General features: G+C 43.2%; 1 protein-coding gene and 1 long non-coding RNA gene across 9 annotated transcripts in view; one reads left to right on the top strand and one right to left on the bottom strand.

Moving 5' to 3' along the window:
- ABCD3 (ATP binding cassette subfamily D member 3) overlaps positions 1-27119 on the top strand; it is a 238241-nt gene that overhangs the window by 43887 nt on the left and 167235 nt on the right. The window lies entirely within an intron of this gene.
- LOC110260378 (uncharacterized) lies at positions 20480-24706 on the bottom strand. The gene is made up of 3 exons (XR_002343602.2): positions 24591-24706; positions 22541-23999; positions 20480-21269 (listed from the first exon to the last, which is right to left on the bottom strand). It is a non-coding gene; the product is annotated as an uncharacterized LOC110260378 (long non-coding RNA).

Below are 27119 nucleotides of genomic sequence, written 5' to 3'. Positions count from 1 at the left end.
CTGGAAACAGCCCAGCACTTAAAGCTAACCCTGAGATCAAGACCGTCAGAGAAACAGGTTACAGGGCTTCATGGCAGAGCATCACAGAAATTCAGGCATGTATCAAAGCATTTGTCACTCTAGTGGCAGAAAATAAGCTGAAAGAATTTAGAGAATTGCAGTCACATGTAATAGTGTTATCATTGGGAACTGTTGTAGGATTTGAATTATGTGCACGCCAGGCTTTTCTTATTAAATGAGTTTTTCCAGCAGGCACTGCTTATAAGCACGTGAGGAAAATGGGGTTCTGTATAAAATCAACTAGCGACTAGCTACTTACAGTCAGACAAGTGCTACACAGAGCAGCTAGGATTGGTGCAAATCAATTCCAAGTTATATGTACAGCTTTGGCAGCACTGCTGGGGTTTTTTTCCCCCTGGAATGTCAAAGCTTAGGACTCTGCCATGTTGCTGGAGATGCAAATATGAAGGCCTCTGCATGGAATATTATTTGATCCATAGGGTTGCTCTCCTCACAGCTATGACAACATGGTATATATGTGGGAGGGGGCAGTGAAGAAAGGGGGTGAGGAGGGCTATAGATCTGGCCAGATCTCTACCCCCAAAATGATCCAAGCCCCAGGTACAACTGCTTTCCCAAAGGCAGAAACCAAAGTAACCCACAGCCCGGCAAGCCTCTTAACACTAACACTGACAGATCATTAATACACCAAGGAACTCTTTAAAAACACAGGTTCCAGGAGTTCCCTTATAGCACAGTGGGTTAAGGATCTGATACTGTCACTGCAGCCACTCAGATAACTGCTGTGGTGTGGGTTCGATCCCTGGCCCAGGAACTCCTACATGCTGCAGGTGCAACCCCCCCTCAAAAAAACCCCACAGATTCCTAGGCCTACCACCCCAAATGTCTGATTCAAAGATCTGTGCTGGAGCCCAGAACCCAATCCTTTTTTAAAAAAAAAAAAGTTCCATGGGTGTCTCTGTAATTCAGTAGGTTTGGGAACCATTGGTATAAACCATTTTTGCTAATTCTTGGTATAAAAAAAGAGGGAGAGAGAAGAGAAAGAGAAATAAGGTAGAATGGGATTTGAGCACTCTTCAGGGTCTTCAGTGCTCTTCTCTGCTGCATAAATGTCCGCGGCCCTGAAGGATTCGCCAGATGATGAGAAGGGAAGCCTTGCAACCTAGAGAGCAATGAACTGCTTCATGCAAAGAAAAAGAACCAAGGAGGGGCTTTTGTAAACTGACAGAAATGACTTTCCTCCCTGTGTGGTTTGTCTCCAGACAGCAATTACAACAACACCTAACTCAGGTCCAGTTCAAATCAGTGTTTGTGCTTGCATGAGCAAGGGAGCATGTCTCCATTCCCCTTTCGTGGATGTGGTCTTTCCCTTTCCTTCCTCTCCCGTGGTAGGGGAGCCCTAGTATTTAGAGCTCTACAAACACCAAGGTTAAAAAGTTTGGCAAAGACACGGTGGTCAGCAACCCTTTTTTAAATTAAGCTTAAGAAAAAAATGCATAAAGGCATTATTTTAAATCCTAATGTCAACACTGTAAGATTCTTATTAATATTGAGCATATTTTAATGAGATTACAAACATAGCAGGCTCTGGTTTTATACCAAACAGGTGACCATTTATTTTTTTATTTTTATTTTTTTTAAGTAGCTGCAAAAATATGTTTTTGTTTTTTTGTTTGTTTGTTTTTTTTATTTTCCCACTGTACAGCAAGGGGGTCAGGTTATCCTTACATGTATACATTACAATTACATTTTTCCCCCAGCCTTTCTTCTGTTGCAACATGAGTATCTAGACATAGTTCTCAATGCTATTCAGCAGGATCTCCTTGTAAATCTATTCTAAGTTGTGTCTGATAAGCCCAAGCTCCCAATACCTCCCACTCCCTCCCCCTCCCATCAGGCAGCCACAAGTCTCTTCTCCAAGTCCATGATTTTCTTTTCTAAGGAGATGTTCATTTGTGCTAGATATTAGATTCCAGTTATAAGTGATATCATATGGTATTTGTCTTTGTCTTTCTGGCTCATTTCACTCAGGATGAGATTCTCTAGTTCCATCCATGTTGCTGCAAATGGCATGATGTCATTCTTTTTTATGGCTGAGTAGTATTCCATTGTGTATATATACCACATCTTCCGAATCCAATCATCTGTCGATGGACATTTGGGTTGTTTCCATGTCCTGACTATTGTGAATAGGGCTGCAATGAACATGCGGGTGCATGTGTCTCTTTTAAGTAGAGTTTTGTCTGGATAGATGCCCAAGAGTGGGACTGCGGGGTCATGTGGAAGTTCTATGTATAGATTTCTAAGTTATCTCCAGACTGTTCTCCATAGTGGCTGTACCAGTTTACATTCCCACCAACAGTGCAGGAGGGTTCCCTTTTCTCCACAGCCCCTCCAGCACTTGTTATTTGTGGATTTATTAATGATGGCCATTCTGACTGGTGTGAGGTGATATCTCATGGTAGTTTTGATTTGCATTTCTCTTATAATCAGCGATGTTGAGCATTTTTTCATGTGTTTGTTGGCCATCTGTATATCTTCTTTGGAGAAATGTCTATTCAGGTCTTTTGCCCATTTTTCCATTGATTGATTGGCTTTTTTGCTGTTGGGTTGTATAAGTTGTTTATATATTCTAGAGATTAAGCCCTTGTCGGTTGCATCATTTGAAACTATTTTCTCCCATTCTGTAAGTTGTCTTTTTGTTTTCTTTTGGGTTTCCTTTGCTGTGCAAAAGCTTTTCAGTTTGATGAGGTCCCATGGGTTTATTTTTGCTCTAATTTCTATTGCTTTGGGAGACTGCAAATAGGTGACCATTTAAATGGCAGCTTCTGTACCACTGCTTCTGTATGGAAAACATTGCATGGCATGAAGGGGATTCTGCACAAGTGACATTGGCTGCATGGGGCTAAGTGGTTTAGAGAAGTCCACAAATGTACCACCAATGAAACTTCTGAGCATCACCCCTGTCCCTCATTTTAAATGAGATTTCTTAAGAGGTTGAAGTAGAAGATATATAATGTATCTCAATGTCTCACTTTCAAATGCCCCAATTGCACAATTTAAAAAAAAAAAATCACATTTGATTTTACTCATCTAGTTACCAAATATTTAGGAGAACTAGAATCAATTACCTCATGGGAAGAATTTTCAACTCTTCACATACATAGCATTTATTTTAGTCACTCTAGGAAGAGTAATGAAAAAGTAATAAATTGCTATCTTACTTAGTTTTTAGTGGCTATGTCCAGAAGCTATTTCACCAGGATTTATGTAACTCAACCTATATGCCAAATCAGACAACCATGCTCTTGCTTGGATATTATTTGGTAGAAAAAAGTGTGTAACATCAGCAAATCAATAGGATGCCTTAAAAAAGAAATATCTGCAAAATGTAACTATAAACTTAGAAGATCAGTGGATACTGTGCAATGACATCATAAAACCCCAATTCCACTTCCAAGCATCTTTTTTGCCACCAAGATATCATCTGGGTGGGGAACGGTGTGAGTTTCCAGTAGGCAAAAATGTATGAGACATGGCCCTGTCCCAATTGCTTACAATCCTGTTTGGAAAACAGCTCAAACATGAAAAAAATGAACAGTAGATCTTAGCCATTCTAGACAACCTCTTTCCTTGCAGATCATCTTGATTCTGGCGAGAATCACCCTGGTGGGAAAAACATCAAGCCCATGCTGGAAACATAGTTCAGATGGTTTCAGCGGGGTCTACAGAGAAAAAATTCAAAGGAAGAGTGTATTAATTTACTTCATTTTGATGTGCTTGGAGAACTTTACCTATAGTCATTTCTTAAGCTGAATATCAGGATTTTAAAACTTATAAACTGAAATAACCACTATGTCCTGACAGACCTCAGTATATCAAACACTTTACATATAAGATTTTGCATCCTCACTTCACTCTTCAATGCAGAGACGATGATTGTTATTCTACAAATGATAAGGCAAGGACTTGCACAGGTTAGGACCCTTAGTATGTGTGGAGGTGCTGTACAGGCAAATAAGCGTATGGTTCACCCTTTGTGACTCCTCTCTGTATGAATCCACGTGTGGTTGTATGACCAAGTGTGAGCAAAAATGATGTGTGTCACTGCTGGCAGATGGTTTCCTGGGTCATCATGCTTTCTCTCTCTGCCCTGAAAGCAGCAGTGTTGCAGATGGAGGCAGCATGCATGGGTCCTGGAGTGAAGACTGTGGAATAGAGCCACGCTCCTTCCACGTGGACATGTGGCATGAATGAGAAACTAAACCAGGACGTGGTACGCCACTAGTATCTTGGGATTGTTTGTTTCTGCAGCAAAGCCTAACCTGTCTTGACCCATATACACAGCAAGTCTGTTTCATTTTCAAGCCCCGGGCATAGCAGAAAAGTGCTTGGCACAAACTCAGCCCTCCATAAACATTTGTTGAAGGAAAGAATGCATATAGATTGCCCACAACTGACCATACTATTTCAGATGTGATCCCATCCACATAAGAATCGCTAGGAATACAGATACTCTTTTGACCCTGGACATGTGTTAACAAGGCCTAGAGGGCATTAGCTTTTAGAGGGTCAATCATACTTATCTTTTTTTAAGGTATTATCTACCTAACATGTACAAAATGAGATATCATGGATGATACAAAAATAAAAGGTAGGAACAATTTTCTCCTAGCTATTCATAATTTCATGAATGAGGGTCAAACATTCACAACCAACTATGTCACGAGGCCAGGAACAGAGGGTTGGAGAGACGGTGTAGTTGAATGCAGACTGAGTTTGGAACTAGAAAACCAAGATTTTCATCCATTCATTTTGCAAAAATGTGTTGAATATCAACAAGTTGGGGGCTAGGTTTGCCTCTGAAGATATGAATTTAAGAAATTCAGCTCCTGATCTCAAAGATCTCACAAGCTAATGGGAGAAACAAATTTGAGAACAGGGAATTGTAATGAGAGCTGTGATAAAGTTAAGCTCAGGAAGCTATGGTGTATAGAGGAAGAATGTGAGATCAGCCTGGAAGAATCAAGGAAGGCTTTCTGGAAGAATTGATCCTTAGGTTGATTCCAATAGATGAGTATTTGCAAGATAAAGAAGGAAGCGGCGGAGGGGGATGTGCTGGTGGAGAGAAGGAGAAATTAATTCATAACCCCATGAACAATGGATTAAAAAGCCAGGCCGATCACAAAGACGAGACAGTCCAAAAGAGCATGATTTGTTCCAGGAGACAGTAAGTAACACATTGTCTTAGCCAGGCTGCCATATCATAATAGCATATGCTAGGTGGCTTACACAACAGTGATTTATTGTCTAAATGATCACATTGGGGGTTAGGGCTTCAGCATGTGAATTCTGAAAGGACACAAACATTCAGTCCATAACACACACTGAGACTGAAAAACAAGGTATAGTTTAAGGAATAGTGGAGAAAAAATTGAGAGGTAAGACTACAGAGTGCAGCAGACACCCATCAGATATACTCAGCTCATGGTGATACTTCATACTCAGATCTTTGAGAATACCGTATACACAGGAGGGAGTCCCCAGTGGTTGCACCTGCACCATGTGCTTCTTCCAGAGTCTAGAGATTAGCTAATTTATTCAACTGAGCCAATCAGAATATTAGTCCTGGGAATGCCTTTTTGTTTGAAATATCCCCTTATTCTTTTTTAAAAATTTCTTATGAAAGTATAGCTGATTTGCAGTGTTATGTCAATTTCTGCTGTGCAGCAAAGTGACCCAGTCATACATACACACACATTCTTTTTCTCATATTATCTACCATCATGTTCTATCACAGGTGATTGGATATAGTTTGCTGTGCTATACAGTAGGACCTCATTGCTTATTCATTCTAAATATAATAGTTTGCATCTACTAACCCCAAACTCCCAGTCCATCTCACTCCCTTCCCCTCCCCCTTGGCAACCACAAATCTGTTCTCTATGTCTGTGAATCTGCTTCTTTCTGTAGACAGGTTTATTTGTGCAAATTTTAGATTCCACATATAAGTGATATCATATGGCATTTGTCTTTCTCTTTCTGACTTACTTCACGTAGTATGAGAATCTCTATTTGCATCCATGTTGCTGTCAATGGCATTATTTCATTCTTTTTTATGGCTGAGTATATACTATTGTGTGTATGTACCACATCTTCTTAATCCATGCTTCTGTCAGTGGACACTTAGGTTGTTTCCATGTCTTGGCTATTGTGAATAGTACTGCAGTGAACATAGGGTACATATATCTTTTTTTTGTCTTTTTAGGGCCACACCTGCAGCATATGGAGGTTCCCAGGCTAGAGGTTGAATCCAAGCTGCAGCTGCCAGCCTACGCCACAGCCACAGCAATGCCAGATCTGAGCTGTGTCTTTGACGCATACCACAGCTCATGGCAACACCAGATCCTTAACCCCCTGAGCGAGGCCAGGGATCGAACCTGAGTCGTCATAGATACTAGTCAGATTTGTTTCTGCTAAGTCATGACGGGAACTTCCTATGTTTTTGAATTATGGTTTTGTCTGGACATATGCCCAAGTGTAGGATTGCTGGATCATATGGTAGTTCTACATTTAGTTTTCTGAATATTCCTGGGAACCTGAGTTCTGGGTTCTAGTCAGATACACAGTCAAGTTAGAATTGAGGGAGAAAGTTCACCACAAACAGTGCACAGTTACATCAGCCCTGGCTTCTGCTGCTGATATCCTCAGAGTGGCCCTGGTTCAGGTTCTTCCTCACAGTTGGTTGTTCAATTCCTCCAATTCCATAAACTTTTCCAATATCATTTCAATAAACTAGCCTCTTTTTTTTTTCTTGACCTCACCAGAAAATTTTTTTTTTAATTCCTTGCAACCAAAGGAATTTGTCCTATTAGAGATTATTATATCATGATAGGATGTCTGGATTTTACCTTTAAGACAATGGAGAGTCACTGAAGGGTTCTGAGAAGGGAAGTAACACAATGAGACATTTGTTTTGGAATGACCATTCTTTTGGTGGTATGCAAGACAGGTAGGTTAGAATTATAGAAATTGGCTAGAATGTTGTTGTAACACTCTAGTCAGGAAATCATGAGATCAGACACAATAGAGAGGACAAATGGATTTCAGAACTATTGAAAAAGAAATGGGATCAAAGGGGCTTGGTGAGCAATTGAATGAGTAAGACTTGGTATATTAGGAGTCAAAGATGATTGCAGAAAGTTGATTTCCAGTGACTGGCAAAATGGAAAGTGGTGCCGTTCAATAGAGGAGGAGGATATGAGCAGACTGTACCATAGAGAGAAATATTGATTATTTAATTTGTAACAGATTGAGTTCTGGGTTCTAGTCAGATACACAGTCAAAAGCCTCAGCAACTAGATTTTAAATTTAGGAGCAAAATTCGACCTCTAGACTCAGGGACCATTAGTATACAGGTTGTTCATGTTTGTGACCATTGGCAGTGGATCAGAATACCTAGAGAGATAAGAGCATTGAATAAGAAGAGGGAGATGAGAAGCGGGAAAAGGAGGGAACCCCAGCAAAATGTCAACATTTAAGAAATAAGGAGTTCCCGTTGTGGCGCAGTGGTTAACGAATCTGACTAGAAACCATGAGGTTGTGGGTTCGGTCCCTGGCCTTGCTCAATGGGTTGGAGATCCAGCGTTGCTATGGCTGTGGTGTAGGCCAGCAGCTGCAGCTCCGATTCGACCCCTAGCCTGGGAACCTCCATATGCCATGGGAGCAGCCCTAGAAAAGACCAAAAAAAATAGGACGCAGGTGGTCGTATTGTCCTGGAAGACAGGACAGGAGAAATGTTCAAGAGGGAAGCAGACAACAGTATCCAATTTCCTCAAGAGGCTAAATAAGGCAAAGACTGAAAATTCAATTGTATTGAGAAGTTAGGAATTCATTGCTGACCACAGCAAAGCAGCGTCAGTGGACAGTGTGTGACTGAAAGATGCTGAAGTGAATCAAGGTGGGAAAAGGACTAAGAAAGGAAAAATGGCAAAGCCAACCCTTTCTTTCACCTTAAGAAGGTTTGAAATTGTATCATTGAGGGGGAGAAGGAGAAGGTGTTGACAAGGGATGTCGAGCAGAGGCAGAGGTGAGGCTGGAGATCTTAAAAGAAGAGGACTCTGATATGTACAAATGCATGCCGCTCTCCACCAGGCTTAGGTATAGGGGGAGAAAGGGGCTACCCGAATGGACTCAGGACTGGGAATTTTTTAGATGGGAATGTGGAAGAATGAGGAGAAATGGGAATGAGAGTATTAAGCAAGAGAAAGATTGAAAGGATGTGTCCACCTGGAAAAGGAAATAAGGACAAGATGCTACCGAGAAATTGGAGATGGGGTGGAGGAGTCAAGGGGCTTAGTGCTTTTGATACAGTTTTAAAATACGCGTTGATAATGTTAGGATATGGTGCTCAGATAACGGACTTCAAAATTTCAGAGATGGAACAATTCCAACTGATGACGAGAACTGGGGTATAAGCAAGAGTAGAGGATAGAAAAAGGAGGTAACAGGTAAAAGTTAAGTCTCCGAGGCTAGGACACTTGAACACAATGTCTTGAAGAGAAGAATTCATTAGAGAGGAAGCATGCGTCTGTGGGTAGGAAACAGTAGGTTAATTTGAGGAAGGGACCACTTACAATGGTGTGGCTATAATATAGGGAACCAACAGGGGATTGTAGAGCACCCTGGGGCAAAACCACGGTGGAACAATTACCTTAGATTTAAAGGGATCAGGGAAGGGGGCAATTACCAGGAACGGGAAGGAGGGCTGTCTTGAGAGGACAAAGACTTTGGTCAGAAGAAATAGCAAACCAAAGAAGGCTTTGAGGAGAAAACGTTAGAAAAAATAAATACTCCTATCTCCTGCTGCTCTGTCTCTGAGATCTCCTGCTGGGGCTTCCCTTTGGCCCCCCTGCCCTCCCGCCCCCACCCCAGAGAGTAAAGGGCAGAGAAACCTGCTGATACAGTTCCTATAGACTTTAGCCTCTCTTCATGCAAGCAGGCTAGAGAAGATTAAAGTGGCTCTGGAGAGGCAACAAAGCTCATCAGCCTAGTGAGATCCAACACACAGGCTAGAGAAGGGCAAACTGATAGCGGATTTCTCACAAGGCGGGAGGGGTGAGATCCCTGACTCAGGTGGAAAAATGAGACTTAAATAGGAATGATGACTCCTTTTTTATGAGAAGGGAATATAAATAGAGGATGGGCTGTCTTAGCAGATTGTTTTATGGTTTCCCTTCCATCTGTGAAGCAGAGGTCATCAAATGGAGATGATCGAGAGAAGAGGTGAGAGGGATGAAAGGTTTGATGTTATCATTGGCGAACAAAAGCGAAAACCAACCAGAGAATGGCCGCAGGATGGCTGAGCCGTGCTGCGGGTCCTTTGAGGCATGATCATGAACTTAAGGTGAGATTAGTCTGCTCTTCCTGAGATTTTTCTCTAGCGTGGCTTAATTGCTCAAGTGTGGAGAAAGCAGACAGTTAGGCTCCATGGATGGAATTTTTGCCAAGTGGAGGCAGGGAGCTTTTGAAATGATGAACCATAAATCTAAGTAGCAAAGGGAGGAAAGTAAAGGCAGGAGGTGACTAATCCACATGGGAAAGTAGAGGAGTTGATAGAGAGCTGAATAGCAGATAAGGCATTGTTGAAAAAACTGATTTTGAAGTTTTCCTTGGTCTGTACCCTCTTAGTTACAAGTTAATAGAAACTAAACTCAGACTGGCTTTATTGGCTCACTTAATTGGGAGGTCCAAGGGCACAGGTGGCCTGAGACGTCTGGATCCATGGGTTTGGAGTTCACTGTCAAGACTCTCTCTTTTCATCTCTAAGGTTTCTTAGAGGTTTCTATTCTTATCCTCTCTTGCAACAGACAGACTTTTTCCACGTGGCTCCGTATAGAAAGATGGCTACTGGCAGCTCTAAGCTCACCTGCTGGCACCTCATGGTCCTTTAGAAAGAGAGACTCTTCAATGTCCACAAACAAAAATTTCTGCAAGGACTGAGTCTGATCGTGCTCAGGTCTCAGCCCATCTTTGAGCACCTGTATGCACCAGGTACTGTGCAAACGCTCTTAGAACCACAGTATGACTTAATTTGTATGACAGCTCCTGTGAACTACTGAATTGGGTGGTTATTTGTCGCCTCTCCACTGTCCATTCCCCTCTCCCCTTTCCTGGTAGGGCCCAGATTATCTTTGAGGGGGAAAGGAGCTCCTCTACTCTTAGCAAAATTGTTCGAGGATGACAGATTCCACTCTCAGATGCAAGGATAGTCCCTGACTGGTTTAAGCTAATCACCTCCCTGGTCTTTCATGGGATTCACTAGTGCATAGCTCTTTTTAACTTATATACATACTTCAGAACGATTTATACTGCATAAGTATAAAGAAGTAAAATTACTTCAAAAATAACACGGATTTGATTTTTTCTATTATAAAGTTATATACATTGTAAAAAATATAAATAGCTTATATCATTTATGGTTGGACTGAGTGTTTATGGTCTTTTCTGTAAAGACTGAGCATCAGGTCTTAGACCAGAAGAAAAATTCTTCATTATTTGTTGTTTCATAAAAAAATCACCTTGATATTGATGATTTTCAACTTACATTACCTGAGAAGCATCAGTCATGATGAACACAAGGATTACTCGTATGAAACAATCTCTCAATCTCCTTCTATTTCTTTCTGTCATTCTCTGCTCCAATTTGTGTTCATTTAGATCTATAGCATTTTACACAAACCAAGTTCGGCATCGTCTTTCAAAAGCCTTTCTGTTTTTGTTTGTTTGTTGCCGACAATGTAGTCATAAAATTATTTACCGAAGAGCAATGAGATTGTTATCTGTCCTTGTGGTCAAGAACCTATGATGCTGCTCACCGGAAAAGTGGGGAGGTGAAGACATAGAAAAGTAAAGAAGGCTGGAATGAGTTCCTTGCTGTGATTTCACCTGCTTACTCTTGCAAATCCAACTCATGACAATCAATTTATGAAAATGAAGTATTAAAAAACTTATCAAGTAATAATAAACCATAAACAAAATGCTGCTGAAGCTCCGCTCCCCCACATCCTCAGCTCCAGTTTGGACATAACAGGAGTGTTTTAAATGGTACTAGGCGGAGGCCCTGGCAGGAAGGAAGCATCGGATATTGCTGGAACATATCTTTGTTTGAGCAACAGCTCATGAGAAAGGTCACCGTTATGCTCTGCTTTCAAACGCTCTGTTTGTTTTGAATTTAGTACTGAAGGTTTCATCACAAATGCTGGTTTATAATCATTGAGGCACAAAATCCTGCAGTACTAACCTTTTCACTCCTAAGTAGAGAATAAAATCCAAACCTTGTATGTTCACTACTGTTTTGATCAGAATATGATCTTTTACTATAGATCAAAAGACTTCCTATTTATGGGCTCGGCGGTCCTACTTATTTACAACATCCCAATAGTGGGTTTAAAGGAAATTTACCCTTATAAAATTTCCCCTTCAGTTTTAGTGTTATTTGTGCCCTAGTCAAACTCATGGTCAGGGTTTGAGATGCAAGGCTTTCTGGACTTTGCTTCCTAACATTGTGTCGCATTTGTTTATTGGACCAAGTCAGTGGCCCTGAGATCCTAAGAAAGACCTGAACTTTTTCTGTGCAAAATGTTTGCTGACAAATGCAATAAACATCAGATGGCTTCCTTCCTGGAAGGGCTGACATATCAAGAATAGTAAAAGCAGTAATAGGAGAAATGTCTGCTAAAACTTTGAGGGGGAGAGAGAAAGGAATCTATTAAACCTCTCCGTTTATAGTTTTGTTTTCCCTGTTGGCTGGGCCGCTGTATTCCCATGTCCGCTGCACGTTCCACTGCGGGAGCCTGGAGCTCTCAGAATAAACTTTGGGAAAGGCTGGGCCCACCCTCTGGGGATAAGGGAGCCAGAGGGAGGAAGGGGAGGGGTAAAGGACAAGGGAAGGGGACGTGGCCTTCCTGTGTTTGGATGACCTTCTTATGTTTATCTGGAGGGCCCGGCAGCCCCGCTGCGGGGTGTCATTCTGCCCTGTTTCCCCACGTGATCTCCTTCTCAGCGCTCTGCGGATAAAGGAGCTTCACTCCTGCTCCAAGGAGGAGATTCACGTCTCTGTGGAGAAATGAAAGTGTACATGTCTGCTGGGGGTGAGTGCCGCGAGAAGGAAGGCTTAGCACCACGCCCAGAAGCCTGGGTCCAACGGCTCCCTGGAGGAAAGAACTGGGTGTCTCTGGGAGACGTTTGAGGAAGAGCCCCCCCCTTCCCCAGGCTTCTGCCTTCCTGCTGAGAACCAGACCAGAGCAGAGCGTGTCTTCCTTCTCATGAACCCGCATCATTTAGAATAATGCCCCCCATCAGAGGGCATCCCATAAATATTTCCTGAAAGAGTGAAGCACTGAATGAATGAATGAGCAGAGTCACTGAAAGGGAACTGGACAGCAGGCAACGGGGAGGGAGGGGGAGCCCTGCAATGGCTAATGTACGTTCCAGGGCCTCTCTATGGCCTGGGTAGCTCCACTTCAAAGACCGTTTCAAGCCTTCCTGCCACACATTCCTGGTGGGTGAATCACTTGTTTCCTCTGGTAGGTGAGACTAACTGCTCCGGGCCCCACCTCTCCTTTTCATTTCAGGATTGACCTCTCTCCCCCAGCCAGGCCTTAGCCTAAACGTTATTTCCCGAGAGAAGCTGTTCCCTGCTGTCCTCACTCTGCTCCATCGAAATTGATGCTCCCAACATACCTCTTAGGAAATTCCATTTTCTTTGTAACACAATTTCTAATTATACTCATCTGTGTGGGAATCCACTCGATGCCTCTTTTCTTCACTAGATTATAAAGAGAGGGGACCATGTTTTATCTTTAGCACCTAGCGCAGTACCTGACATATAGTAAGCGCTCAGCAAGTTTGAGTTACATAAATGAATGAGCAGATTAATGAGTGGATTCCTAAGTAGGAATGGAGGATAAAGGTCAGTGTCCAGAAGTCCTATCCCAATCAGACCCTGAGCGCTTCATGAGTTTAAGGTTCTGGAAGGGGATGAAGTATTCAGTAATCATAAATAATGTGCATTTTACCTTTGGAAGCTAACTAGCAATCAAGACTCCTGGGAGTTCTGTAATTTCCTCTTCCATACCCAAAATAGCAACTTCTTTAGTATCCAAACTTCAGAAGGACCCTTTTCCTCGCCCCACACACCTTGGCAATGTTCTTGTTAGTTTCTTCCTTCCCATTCCCACGGGGACCATTGGATCCAGCGAATTAGGTTTCTTCCCCTTACAAGTTAGAGAAATTCAATTCTGCTTAGCTAAAAGCAAAACTAGGAGTAAATTGGATCATGTGTCTGGGAAGTTGATGGGGCTGGTTGGCTTTGCACATGCTTAAATCCAGGGGTCGCATGAATGCTCAGGATGCCACCTCTCGCACCACCTTCTTGCTTAAGCTTAAGATGGACAGGCAGGACCCCTGCCTCACCACCAGGGTGGACTCTGATGGCACCCATCTAACCATCCCTGGATAATCCTTGTTGGGGGAAGAGGGGAAGACTCTGATTGGCCCGGCCTGAGTAACATGCTCAACCTGTAGCCCTTGTATGCAGGAGAGTGGGTGCAATCACAGAGAGAGTTCCCCAAGGAAAAGAGGGACTGCATTACCGAGATGAGCCGAAGTGGTGCTAGATCATCAAGAACAATCGGCTCTCTTCCTGGCAGCCACCCTGGGCCAGGCGGAGTGGCAGGGCCTTTCCCTACATGAGGCAGGATGTCAGGGGAAAGGAGGATGAACTATGGAATCAGATCGCTTTTGTCCAAACCCCACCTCTCTCTTTGACCAGCTACGTTATTTTGGACAAGTTAACCTCTTTAGGTCCAAATTTCTTTCTATGAAACAGTGATGTAAGACACTCAGTGGGGGCGTTCCCATGGTGACTCAGCTGGTTAAGAACCCTGCTAGTATCCACGAGGATGTGGGTTTGATCCCTGGCCTAGGTCAGTGGGTTAAGGATCCGGGGTTGCCATGAGCTCAGATCCTACGTTGCTCTGGCTGTGGTGTAGGCCGGCAGCTGTAGCTACGATTAGACTCCTAACTTGGGAACTTCCATATGCAGCAGGTGCAGCCCTCCCCCCAAAAAATGAAAACAAAACAAAACAAACAAACAAAAAAAAACACTCAGTGCAATAGTGTTCATCCTTAAAAGGGAAGAAAATTCTGGCAAATGCTAAAACATGGGTGAGCCTTGAAGATGCTGTGCCAAGTAAAATAAACCAGACACACTTATATGAAACATCTAGAAGAGTCAAATTCACAGAGACAAAAAGTAGAAGGGCCTGGAACCTGGGAATGGGAGTTATTTTTTAATGTATGTGGAGTTTTGCTTTGAGAAGCCAAGAAAAGCTCTGGAGCTGGAGAGATGGATGGTGGGAATGGTTGCACAACACGGTGAATGTACTGAATGGTACTGAACTGTATACTTAAAAATGGTTAAAACAGGAGTTCTCGTCGTGGCGCACTGGAAATGAATCCGACTAGGAACCATGAGGTTGTGGGTTCGATCCCTGGCCTCGCTCAGTGGGTTAAGGATCCAGCATTACCATGAGCTGTGGCGTAGGTCACAGATGTGGCTCGGATCCCATGTTGCTGTGGCTGTGGCATAGACTGGTGGCTACAGCTCTGATTAGACCCCTAGCCTGGGAACCTCCATATGCCAATAGGTGCTGCCATTAAAAAAAAAAAAAAAAAAAAGAAGACAAAAAAAGAAAAGTTTAAAACAGTAAATTTTATGTTATATATGTTATTTTACCACAATAAAATAGTGATGTAGGGATTAAATGAGGACACAGGCATAAATGTGAAATGTTATTTTCATAATAACTTTTAGCGTGATGTATATCCTCTATTTTTATTACTGATTATATGGAGCAATGTGGAGGTTATAGAGTGGTCCGAGCCCACCTAGTTAGAGAGTGTCAGAGCCGGACTCAAACCCCATACTTGATCCCAGGGGCCATTATTCCACGTTTCTTCCCAGCACAGTGCTCTGTAGCTGCTATCGCCCGATTCACATTTTTAAATGCTGCTTTATGTCAGGTTCCTGTTTAACAAAACTTTAAGAGGTTTACTCCTGATTTAAAGCCGAAATGCCTCCTCCCGGCACAATTTTCTCTGCCCTCTGACAACAGTGACTTTTCCAGCCTCATCGCAAGGTCTAGGCCCTGTTTTCCCTGCCCCTGTGTCACCTGTGTCCATAGCACACACTGGTTCTCCTGGTGGAACAGTATTGAAACTCTACCCACCATTCAGTGCTCAGCTCAAAACCCAACTCCTCCAGAAAGCCTCTCCTACCTGAAACAGAGACAGAGTCACTTCTTCCCCTTAACTGCTACCGTGTTTATTATTTGAAAGCAACATACAGTGTACTGCTTCCCTAAGAATTATTATTTCAGCCGTTCATGTCTTATCTCCACAGCAGACTATCAGCTCAATAGAAAGCATGGCTTGTGTTGATTACTACTTTTTTTTTTTTTGTCTTTTTAGGGCTGCACCTATGGCATATGGAGTTTCCCAGACTAGAGGTTCAATTTGAGCTGTAGCCGCCCGCCACAGCCAAAGCCACAGCAACACGGGATCCGAGCTGCATCTGCGACCTACACCACAGCTCACGGGAACGCCAGATCCTTAACCCACTGAGGGAGGCCAGGGGTCGAACCCGAAACCTCATGGATGCTAGTTGGGTTCGTTAACTGCTGAGCAACGATGGGAACTCCTTTGGTTACTACTTTAAATTCATCTCAATGCTAGTTTGGTGTTTTGTATTAAACAGTGACTTGATAATTTCTAAGCAATGCTGATATAGGAAATATGATTAATGACAGCTAGTTTGCACAGCCATTATTTGGATTGAAGAAAAACATGTCTTATTTTCTTTCTTGTTAGAAAAGATCCTGGAACTCTTCCTTGTCCTTTTAGGTCAGTTCAGGACGTAATGTTTCCTCGTCAGCATGGAATTAAAAAGATTAAGCCTGGTGCAAGCAAACAATTGATCTGCTGGTGGGCCTGTGTGAGAGGTAGATGTCTCTTTCTGATTAAATTCTGAAAAACAGAAGCAGGCAGAACTATTTACAAAGCAACCAGAGATGAGGCAGTGGGTTTTTTGAGCACATTTCAAAAAATTAAAAAGTTCATTTCAGGTGCTGCAAAGAGTGTGTGCTGTGCAGACACTTCATTTTCTACATAGGTACTGGAAAGGTTCATCGTGGTATCTTCAGGTCCATAAACCTTCTAAAAGACGCTGTCCCTTACCTCTAGCCTCTGCTTAATGGCTAGTCTTCTGTGGACCGTGTGAAGGATCTGCAGAAGTTCTCCGGGAACGGATCATGGCCAAGGTGTTGGAAAGAGCAGCCACATTCAGCAGAATGCCCTAATGAGTCGTTTCGAGTGGTCACGGGGTTTGTTCTGATTGACTGGTTCTTTAAATATTTTGAAGTTCACCCCTGGGCAAGGGGAACAGCACTGGAAGGCAGCTATGCCCGCCACCAAACAACCCTGGGAGAGCAGGCAGTTCTATATGGTAGGAGCTCAGAACACCAAGGAGAGAATGCCAGAAGACGAGGCAGGCAAGGACCAGAACTTGAAGGACTTCAGGCCAACAGTTTGGGCAGACAAGCCACAGAAAATTGTTAGCAGTACTGTGAGTAGATGTACATTTTCAAAAGATAAGAGACATTGGCTTTATAGTGGATCAGATGAACAATGATGAAGACTTGAACCAAGAGCTTTGGCAGTGCCAGTGGATGGGGGCATAGATGTAAGAGATATATTCTTTGGTTAAAATTGACCGGAGAGGAGTGAGAATCTGAAACGTGAAATGTGAATTTTCTTTTCTTTTTTTTCTTTTTCTTTTTTTTTTTTTTAGGGCTGCACCCACAGCATATGGAGGTTCCCAAGATAGGGGTCTAATCAGAGCTATAGCTGCCGGCCTACACCACAGCCACAGCAACGCCGGATCAGAGCCACATCTATGACCTACACCACAGCTCATGGGAACACGGGATCCTTAACCCACTGATTGAGGCCGGGGATTGAACCCGCAACCTCATGTTCCTAGTCGGACTCGTTTCTGCTGCACCACGACAGAACTCTTAAAACATGAATTTTCCAATTGGTGTTACATGCCAAGAACACATTGATGTTTCATGTTTATTTTCACTGTCTTCACTCAAAGTTCAGGGAATAAATTGTGGTTGATCAGACATAGGATACACGAGTTGAACAGTTGAATGTGAGGTTTCTGGCACCTCTTGAAAAATGCGGTCACCCCGTCTGACCACATTTTGGTTCAGTGAGAGGCTAGACTGGAACAACCACTCATTTAAACTTGCATGAGTCCAGGAGTTCCCTGCTGGTACAGTGGGTTAAGGATCCTGCATTGTCACTGCTGTGGTTCAGGCCACTGCTGTGGCATGGGTTTGGTCTCTGGCCTGGGAAATTCTGCATGTCTCTGGCGTACCGCCCTCCCACCCGCCCCCCCAAAATTGCATGCGTTCAGGCTACCGTGGCTGAAGGAGATTCGGAGAGTGTGCTGAAAGCTGATGGAAACTATGAAAACAGCAGTCAGATGCCTTCAGATGAGGCCATTTCCCGAGGTCCTAACATCATGCTCTCCTCTTTGCAGTAGTTGAGCCCTGGGTACGAGTGGGATTGCTAGAGACCTACAGAGCAGTCAGGCCGAAAGAGCTATGCTAGGAATGGAGGGCATTGCAAGAGTTTGGGAAGCCCCAAAGGAGAAGCTCTGAGTTAGTTCCCCAGCGTGGAACAGAGAATCACCCTGCGGAAGCCTGGGTTCACAGAGAGGGAACGTGTAAATGGCTAGTGGCTAAAATCCACGATGATGGGAACCCATCACACCCACGTTCGTATCCCATATGACTCCCTTCTTCAGTGTGCTTTCACTCTGCTTGTCCAAGTAAAGGAAAATATAACAAACCAATAAGCCATGTGAAATATTAGGAGATTTTTATGTTTCTTCTGGATTTTAGGTCTTCAATTTTCTAACTCCAGATTTTCTTTGGAATGATAGTTCTTCAAAGATAGCAGCAATTTCTCCTCTCAGTGAGGACCAAGACGAAGGTATCCTTACAGTTTTAAAAACAAACTCTTCTTTGGACCTGCAAAGAAGTATTCAGATATCATAACCTGAAAATAACCTCGGAATTTTCCCACGCTCTAACAAATCCCTAAACTGCCAAATGGCTATGTACCAACATTTCCAGATCCCCCTGGGAACGCATTTGAGAATGCTTAGTACCAAAGAAAATGTTAGGGAAATTATACACACTCGAAATAGGAGTTTACACCAAAAGTGCTCTCCTGTTACAAGGACAGTATCTCAAGTATAACATATTATCATTTCATATACATAATAGATTGTTTATACAATACAAAGATCAGTTGTAATATAGCTTGCTTGCCCACAAGTTCATATTTTTATTTGACTAAGATGTTTCGAGCAACAACCAAACGAAGAAGTTGCACCTCTCTTGATTTATTCACATGTATTCCTATTTGATGACTAGAAAACAAAATTATTTCTATTCTGTCTTTACTGAAAAGATGACAAAAAGATAAAAATACCTTCATTTCTCTCATCCCTCTCTCCCTCTGTTATGCTTGTCTTAGCCGTACCCAGTTCCAGCATGAACCCAACCAAATCGTGCTCAGGAGCAGCTGCGCATGGATGGAAAACATCACCCAAACTGCAGAGAGATGCTAGTGTAAATTCTGGGCTGCCTCCGCCTCTGCAGGACAATCTGATAAGCCAGTTCTTCCACTTTCCAGAACAGTTATTTCAAACCCTCACTCTTTTCAAACATCTGACCCTTCTCCTCCATGCCTTACTCTAAGTGGATGACTCGGGATAACATTTCAGACAGAAAACATAAGCAAATCACAACCAGCACCTTAAAAAGATTTTATAATGGAACAGAAAGTGATTGTAAAAGTTGTCCCTGAAAGTAAGTACACAAGCATACCCAAGAAAATGAGAAAAACAAAACAACAGGGGCAGTATCACTCTCCCACTTATCAAATAAACCATAAAGTTACTATCATTAAATCATGTGGAATTTTTTCTGGAATAGATAATACATCAATGGCACAGACCAGAGACCACAGATAAGAACTGAGATAAGATAAAGAAAGCATTTCAAAAGATTGATAAAGATTAGAATATTTAACAGATGGTATTGGAGAAATTGGCTCTCCGTATGGAAAAAAATTTTCTTCCACTTCTCACCAATTTAAAAAAATTGGATAGATTTCAAAAGCTGTACATGAAATACAAAATAAGATTGTAAAATTTCTAAATAGAAATATGCGAGAAGTTTTATGATTTTCAAAATGAGAACATCCTCACAAAGCAAGACAAAATCAAGGAACAGACAAAAACATTTGACAGATTGACTATAGACTGTTACTGACAGTAGACGCCTGCCTTTCATTATCACGTGGCGTTGTACACACCGAGCTTAGCCTTTAAAGAGGTGCACATGGTGATATTTATCAAAGTGTTCCTATTTACCTATTTCCAAGATTCTCTTCCTTAAAAATATTCACACCTGTACATGGATATTCATTTTAGCACTGCGTGGAATTAGAAGCAATTTCACTGTCCCTCAATACAGGGATGATTTAAAATAAATCACAGTACATTTATATGATAGAAAGCTACAAATCTTTCTGGAGAATGAGGTGGATAATAAGTTACTGACATAAAAATATTTTCAACAGAGAAGGAGAGAAAAATTAAGCTTCAGAACAATAGAGTATGTATGATCACATTTACCAAAACCGGAACAGCTGTCTGTGTGCGTCCGTGTGCATTACTTAGGTAAATGCATGGAAAGTGCTTTCAAAGGACTCACATCAGATTGTTCATTCCCAGTCTTCTGAGCTGGGAAATGGGATTTAGAAGGATAGTAGGTATTGAGGAGGAATGTCAGCTTTTACTGTACTACTTCTGTCTTGTTTGAATTTATTACCTTGAGCATTTGAATTTACTACTTTGAATTTTTAAACACTGAATCAAGTATACTTTTATAATTTAATTAAAAATGAAATAGAAGAAAATAGAGATTATCCATTTATCACGCATAATAAAGGCAAACATTGTTTGCTTAAACTTTTGCTTTCTGAAACATATGTCTCAATAGCATGTGTGTAGAGGACATACTGAGTGATGAAAGATACATTTCCTACTGGGAGATACATTTTAAAAGATGATTTAAGGAATATTGCTTTCACAAGTTCTTTTTATCAGCTTCCAAATTTGCTAGTTATCTCCCATCTCTGAAAATTCTCCCTGAGCTTCTCGCGTGCATCCAGCTACTGTCTTCTCGCTCGGGTTTGTTAACGGGTGGTCTGCATTTGAACATTCCACTTACACACATCCCAGCCACTTCTGTTTTTTTTTTTTTTTTAATTATTTTCCCACTGTACAGCAAGGGGGTCAGGTCATCCTTAGATGTATACATTGGAGTTACAGTTTTTTCCCCCACCCTTTCTTCTGTTGCGACATGAGTATCTAGACATAGTTCTCAATGCTATTCAGCAGGATCTCCTTATAAATCTATTCTAGGTTGTGTCTGATAAGCCCAAGCTCCCGATCCCTCCCACTCCCTCCCCCTCCCATCAGGCAACCACAAGTCTCTTCTCCAAGTCCATGATTTTCTTTTCTGAGGAGATGTTCATTTGTGCTGGATATTAGATTCCAGTTATAAGTGATATCATATGGTATTTGTCTTTGTCTTTCTGGCTCATTTCACTCAGTATGAGATTCTCTAGTTCCATCCATGTTGCTGCAAATGGCATGATGTCATCCTTTTTTATGGCTGAGTAGTATTCCATTGTGTATATATACCACATCTTCCGAATCCAATCCTCTGTCGATGGACATTTGGATTGTTTCCATGTCCTGGCTATTGTGAATAGTGCTGCAATGAACATGCGGGTGCATGTGTCTCTTTTAAGTAGAGCTTTGTCCGGATAGATGCCCAAGAGTGGGATTGCAGGGTCATATGGAAGTTCTATGTATAGATTTCTAAGGTATCTCCAAACTGTTCTCCATAGTGGCTGTACCAGTTTACATTCCCACCAGCAGTGCAGGAGGGTTCCCTCAGCCACTTCTCAACACACCCAGTCCGGTTCTGGCCCAGGCTCCTCCGTCAGCTCTTCTGACGTCATCAGTAACCTTCCTGTGGAGAGAGGGGTCATGGCCTCACCTTATTTCATGTCTCAACAGTAGTCTACACTGAAGATGGGCTACTCCCTCCTTCTCACACTCTCTTCTCCTGGCTTCAGTGACAATGCGCTTTCTCCTGCTGTCCCTTCTGCCTCTTTGCTTACTTCCTCTCAGTCTCCCTGGGCGGCTGCTCACTTGTGGGCCACTTGACTCTGAAATGCTAGCATCCTCTGAGGCGGGTCCTGTGCCCTCTTCCCCCTTCACTCTCTACTCCCCCACACCCACCCTCGTGGGGAAGTCACCATCTGTGTCGTTCCCTACTCTGCACACGCAGTGGCTGGCATACAGTGGGTGCTCCATAAATAAATAAATAGCCTGAATGTATAAATGACCAAGGGTCTCCTCACTCCTGATCATATTCAGTAGTTCTTGCTGCCGGGAGTCTTGTCAGTATCTATTTAATTGTTTTAAAATCATTTTGAAAGGAGAAGTGCTCCAGAATTTAGGAGTGTCATTGCCAGCCTTTACCCCCTATTAAACAAACTGGATTTGGTAAATTAGAGAATGGCATAAGAGGTTGTCTATTTCAATTGGTTTGACCCCTGGATTTCAATATTTCAATATTTGTAACACACTTGTTTCTGAAAATGTCCCTCTGGCAAAGCGTTGATGCCACCATTTTTTCTTGCTATGACAGTAGTACCATGAGTGATCCTTCAGAGTAAATGTAACTCCTTGTGCCTTTCCCCTTTGTGCATCTTTGAATCCATCATGCATTGCACAGGGCGTGGCGCAAAGTTTATGCTCTAGGTCTGGTGATTTGACTTGACTGAACTATTTTGATTATGATAGAGTATTTTAGAAAAGTAGACTTTAGTAATAATGCCCAAGTGATAATAATCCTTCCTAGTTTACAAAATATTTTTTACATGGGTTATTTGAGAAATTTCCCTTCCCCTCCAAGAAAAAAAAAAAAAAAAAACCCACTAGAAACGAGTAAGAAAAGATACTTGTGGTCATAGGTAGTAGTAGAAGCAGGAATTTACCCCACACCTCCTTCCCCTGCTTCCCCAGGGAAACTAAGCTATTTATCCAAGGTCTTGGCTGGGTCTCTTTCAGTTAGGTCATGCTGTCTCTAATTGTAATTTGGTACAACAAGCTAGGTGGGCGTTTGGGGACCGTATTTCTTAATTCTACAGAAATACATAGTTCCTCAAAAAGTAGGAAGGATAATTGACGTCCAAGATCTACCCTCTTCTTCTACAAAGAGATGTTATGTAATACCTGCTGTCAACACTAAAGCCAAGTCATGCCATCCTCTTCTTTGTTTTCACTCCTGACGGATGGGGTTGTATCTTCTGCACCATTTCAAGTCTTCCTGCTCCCATCTCTTACTCCAGCCACTGCTGCAAGAACTCATTTTGGGTAAATGTCAAAGGTACTACCTGACATGGCCTTTCCCCCTCCTGCACCTTCTGCTCTCGCTTCCTCTGGGGGCCGGGGAACAGGGGAGGTGTCCACTTGGCACTCACATGTGTGCAGCCCTGAAGAGATGGGGAGTCTATGCCAGTGGGCCACCCTTGATCAACAGAGATGGGAATCTTTGGATGGATGCCCCCCCTTATTTCTAAGGCTCCTCAGAAGGTTGTGAGATTGAGGTCCAGTGACCCACCGCCCTGACCCACTGAGCCCTGACCAGCCCACACTTGTGCCAGCCTTCTGGCCCCGCCTCCCTCTTCCACTTTGCCTCTTCCCAGCCCGGCTCCCCAGGATCACATTCCCAAGTGCACAGCAGAGGTGTCACGCATGCAAGCCTGTGGGTCAGGCTCCGATTTGGAAAGGCCCCAGACTCAGACTGGGACGAACCCCATCCTTTCAAATGGAGGGGAGATGTCTTCCTGTATGGCAACACTTCCTGGCCTCTGTCTCACACTTTCGGGTGTTCTATTTCAAGATCCCGACACACTCAGGAGAGCAGCATCTCTGTTTCCACTGGCTGGGTGAGGAAACGAGGCTCAAAGAAGTTAAGTGACTTGATTAGGGTCACATCAGCTAGAGAATGGTAAAACCAGGACTCAGCACAGGTCATCCGAGGGGAGATCAGTTCCCGCTTTGCTAGGGCACAGCCACCTGCCAGCAAAATCTTTGCCAGGGCACAGCCACCTGCCAGCAAAATCTTTGCCGAGGGCTTGGATCGCGGTGCCTCCCCCTCTGGAAAGTGTTCTTCCTCGCTTATCGGCTCTCTGCTGTGACACCCACCACTGTTGCAAACACATCCATGCTGTTTCCAGCTGCGGCTACCTCATGGGGAGAGGGTTTTTCTTTTCAAGAAGTTTTGCTATGAAGGAGCCCAAAGGAATAGAGCAGTAGCTGGAGAGGGGAATGGGAGTCAATGAAAGGGTTTCTGAAGGTGAGAAATTCTTGAGCAGATGCCTGTGCTGAATGGAATCATGGGGTAGAGGGAGAGAGAGATGAGTGATGCAGGAGGGAGAGGGAGTCGCTAAGAAGGGATGAATCCCAAACTGGAAGAGAAGGGGTTTTGAAGGGATAAGGCTCAGTTCCTCTGTTACAACTGGGAGGAAAAAGAAGAGACTCTGATGGAAAGTTCAGTCTCTAGGTAAGCTGAGGTCTGCCTCATTAAAAACACAAACCAAACGAAAGGACCTTCTTCTGCTCCCACACTGCACCCTCCACGAAGGCAAGGCCACGTCGCGTTTGTCTGCTGCTGGCTCGTAGTACTGACCTTTTAGAAGAAATGTTTTTGTTGCTAAATAAATAGATATCAATAAATTATACACTTCCCTTCACCACCCAAAACTTCTAAGACTAATACTAAACCATCAAGAAATGGGTAAAGGAATTCCCGTTGTGGCTCAGAGGGTTAAGAATCCGACTAATATCAATGAGCATGTGGGTTCCATCCCTGGTCTCACGCAGTGGGTTAAGGATCTGGTGTTGCCGGGAGCTCTGGTGTAGGTCGCAGATGTGGCTCAGATCTGGCGTTGCTATGGCTGTGGTGTAGGCCAGCGGCGATAGCTCTAATTGGACCCCTAGCCTGGGAACCTCCATATGCCGCTGGTGCAGCCCTAAAAGGACCAAAAAAAAAAAAAAAAAAAAAAAAGTGTGCAGGCTGCTTGGAGAGCTGCTCATCAGTATCTCTGCAGTGGGGTGGGCAAGAGCCATCTCCGGGGGTTGGTTGAGGTGAAGGTGAATATTTGGGGTAACTGAACCCAGGACTCTGGCTCCATGAAATTGAGCTCCCTGAGGTCAACAGTACTCCCCAAACACCACACCCAGGGTCGCTATCACTTATTAACCTTACAGACAAAGTTACCTCTCTCCTTCCATGGCTTAGGAGGCAGCACTGAGCCGGCGGGGTCCCCCGCCCCTTCTCAGGTCACGCCACCCACCCGTTTGCTGGCTTCTCTTCCTCCTGCTGGTCCTTTAAGTGGAGGTATCACCCAACTTTGCTTTTGACCTTCTTCTCTTTAACACTCTAAACTCCTGTTAATCATTATCTTTATATGATATTGATAGCATGAGAAAGATTAGCAAAAATGCTAGAAGGATTTTTTTTTTTTTGTCTTTTCTAGGGCCACACCTGTGGCATATGGAGTTCCCAGGCTAGGGGTCTATTGGAACTGTAGCCACCGACCCATGCCAGAGCCATAGCACCTCAGGATCCGAGCCGCGTCTGCAAACTACACCACAGCACACGGCAACAACGGATCCTTAACCCTCTGAGCAAGGCCAGGGTTCGAACCCACAACCTCTGCAACCTCATGGTTCCTAGTCGGATTCTCTAACCACTGTGCCACGACGGGAACTCCATAGAAGGACTATTTTTAAAAAGCAAAACACACTTTGCTTTGCCTTTTAATGCGTCTGGATTTTGACTGAGAAGACCAAGGTTTGAGCCCAGCTCTGTCACTTACAGGTTTTGTATCTGTGGGCACAACTCCTAACTTCTCTGGGCTTCTATTTCTGCATTTGTACGTTGGGGATAGTGACGTCTGACCTTTTACATTATCTTAATGCGTGACTTGTTTTATGAAACATAGCTTTTAAAAAAATCGTAATGTTTTATAAAATATAACCTGAACTAAAAACATAGATTCGATCTTGACAAACCAAAAGAAAAGTGTCATAACCCATTTTCAGTGGAGAATAAGAGCTGATGTGGGGGACAGTCTCTTCATTTCTATATACTTGGAGCGAAAAGGTTGCCTTTTTGGCCCTGTGTCAATCAAATGAAAAATGCACTGTAACTGTTTGTGGATGTAGGGTTGACACCACAAATAATCTAAAGATATGCAACCCACAGATTGAGCTGAAACGCTGCTTTTGCCCAAATCAACCGGGAATCCCTTTCACGCCTCGAAGTTAATAACCCTCCAGTCTTTGCCGACTTCATTCACACCAGCCCTGCCCGGTTGCTGACGGCAGGAGGTCGGCATCGGGCTGAATCATCCTCCCAGTAGAGGGGGCTCACTTGGGATTTGAGGCGGGACACCCGCACATTCCTGATGTAAGGCAGCGGGACTTTCAGCGCATTCCAGGCTGAGCTTTCCTTCTAGTTGCATGTCAGACGAGAAGTATGTCTTAGTTTAGTTTTGTGCCTCTGCTGTTATTGTTTTGTTTTTGTTTTTCCTCCATGACAAGAACGTGTGCTCTTTGAGGGGGGAAAAAATTCTACCTGCTAAAATTTACAGTTGGTTCCAGGAGAAGCCAAGCTATTTATTAAAAGGAGAAAATACTTTAAGCTGCTCAGCTCTTGTCTAATCGTTAACATTCAAACCTCCCTAACCAGAACATTTGTGAGGGATGCCTTCTTAACAGGATCTGAAATCAAACCTTCCCCAAAAGGCCTGTTAAAAATTACACATTTGGAATTTTGTCCTAACCTGACTCAGCTGCTGCATCCCCTAGATATTTCCTGGAGGGTGGGGGAGAGGAAAAGAGGCCTGTTCCATTTAATCTAGCATGTTTTTTCTAAAATTCTGGTGTCATATTTGAGGAGTTGCTGAAGGGAGGGTATGCAACCAGCCTCGTTTGCCTGAGAATGAGGAATTTCCCAAGACACAGACTGAGCTGATCACCCTGGAAAGGAATTCTTGGTCCAAAATCACTCACAGGGCAGGGGAGGAAATTGAGGCCCAGCAAAATGTAAGAATTTTCCCTAACATGACGTAAGTAACTAACACTCACTGTGTTTGCAGCACCGGGACCCAGATCTCTTAAGTCCTAGATTAGGGCTCCGCTCACCCACTCTCCTTGTCTTGGCTATGAGATATGGGGTCAACTCTGAGGAAGAAATTAAGTTTGGAAGTTCCCCTTGTGGCTCAGCAGTAACAAGTCTGACTAGTATCTATGAGGATGCAGGTTTGACCCCTGGCCTTTCTCAGTGGTTTAAGGATCCGGTGTTGCCGTGTGCTGTGGTGTAGGTCACAGACGTGGCTCAGACCCCACCTTGTTGTGGCTGTGGTAGACCGGCAGCTGTAGCTCCAGTTTGACCCCTAGCCAGGGAACTTCCATAGGCTGCCGGTGCAGCCCTGAAAAGAAAAAAGAAAGAGAGAAAGAGAGAAAGAGAGAAAGAGAGAAAGAGAGAAAGAGAGAAAGAAAGAAAGAGAGAAAGAAAGAAAGAAAGAAAGAAAGAAAGAAAGAAAGAAAGAAAGAAAGAAATTAAGTTTGAGTACTAGCTCTTGGGCATTTGACTGCTTTATTTAATTCATGTGAAAGCAAAGAGAGCAATGATCCAAGTACTTTCTATTCAGTAATCACGGGAATGCAAATTTTCTGAAGCAAAGTAAGAATAATGACCACCTCTTACGCACCTATGTTTATAGCACCATTATTTGCAATA

The sequence above is a fragment of the Sus scrofa genome, chromosome 4, assembly GCF_054392235.1.
Source record: "Sus scrofa isolate SSC_HxYL_T2T_F1_AM1 chromosome 4, Sscrofa_HxYL_maternal_Yorkshire_Landrace_v2.0, whole genome shotgun sequence".
NCBI classification, from domain to species: Eukaryota; Metazoa; Chordata; class Mammalia; order Artiodactyla; family Suidae; genus Sus; species Sus scrofa.
Note: the sequence above shows the minus strand (reverse complement) of the source record. Positions and strands in the feature narration are given on the sequence as shown.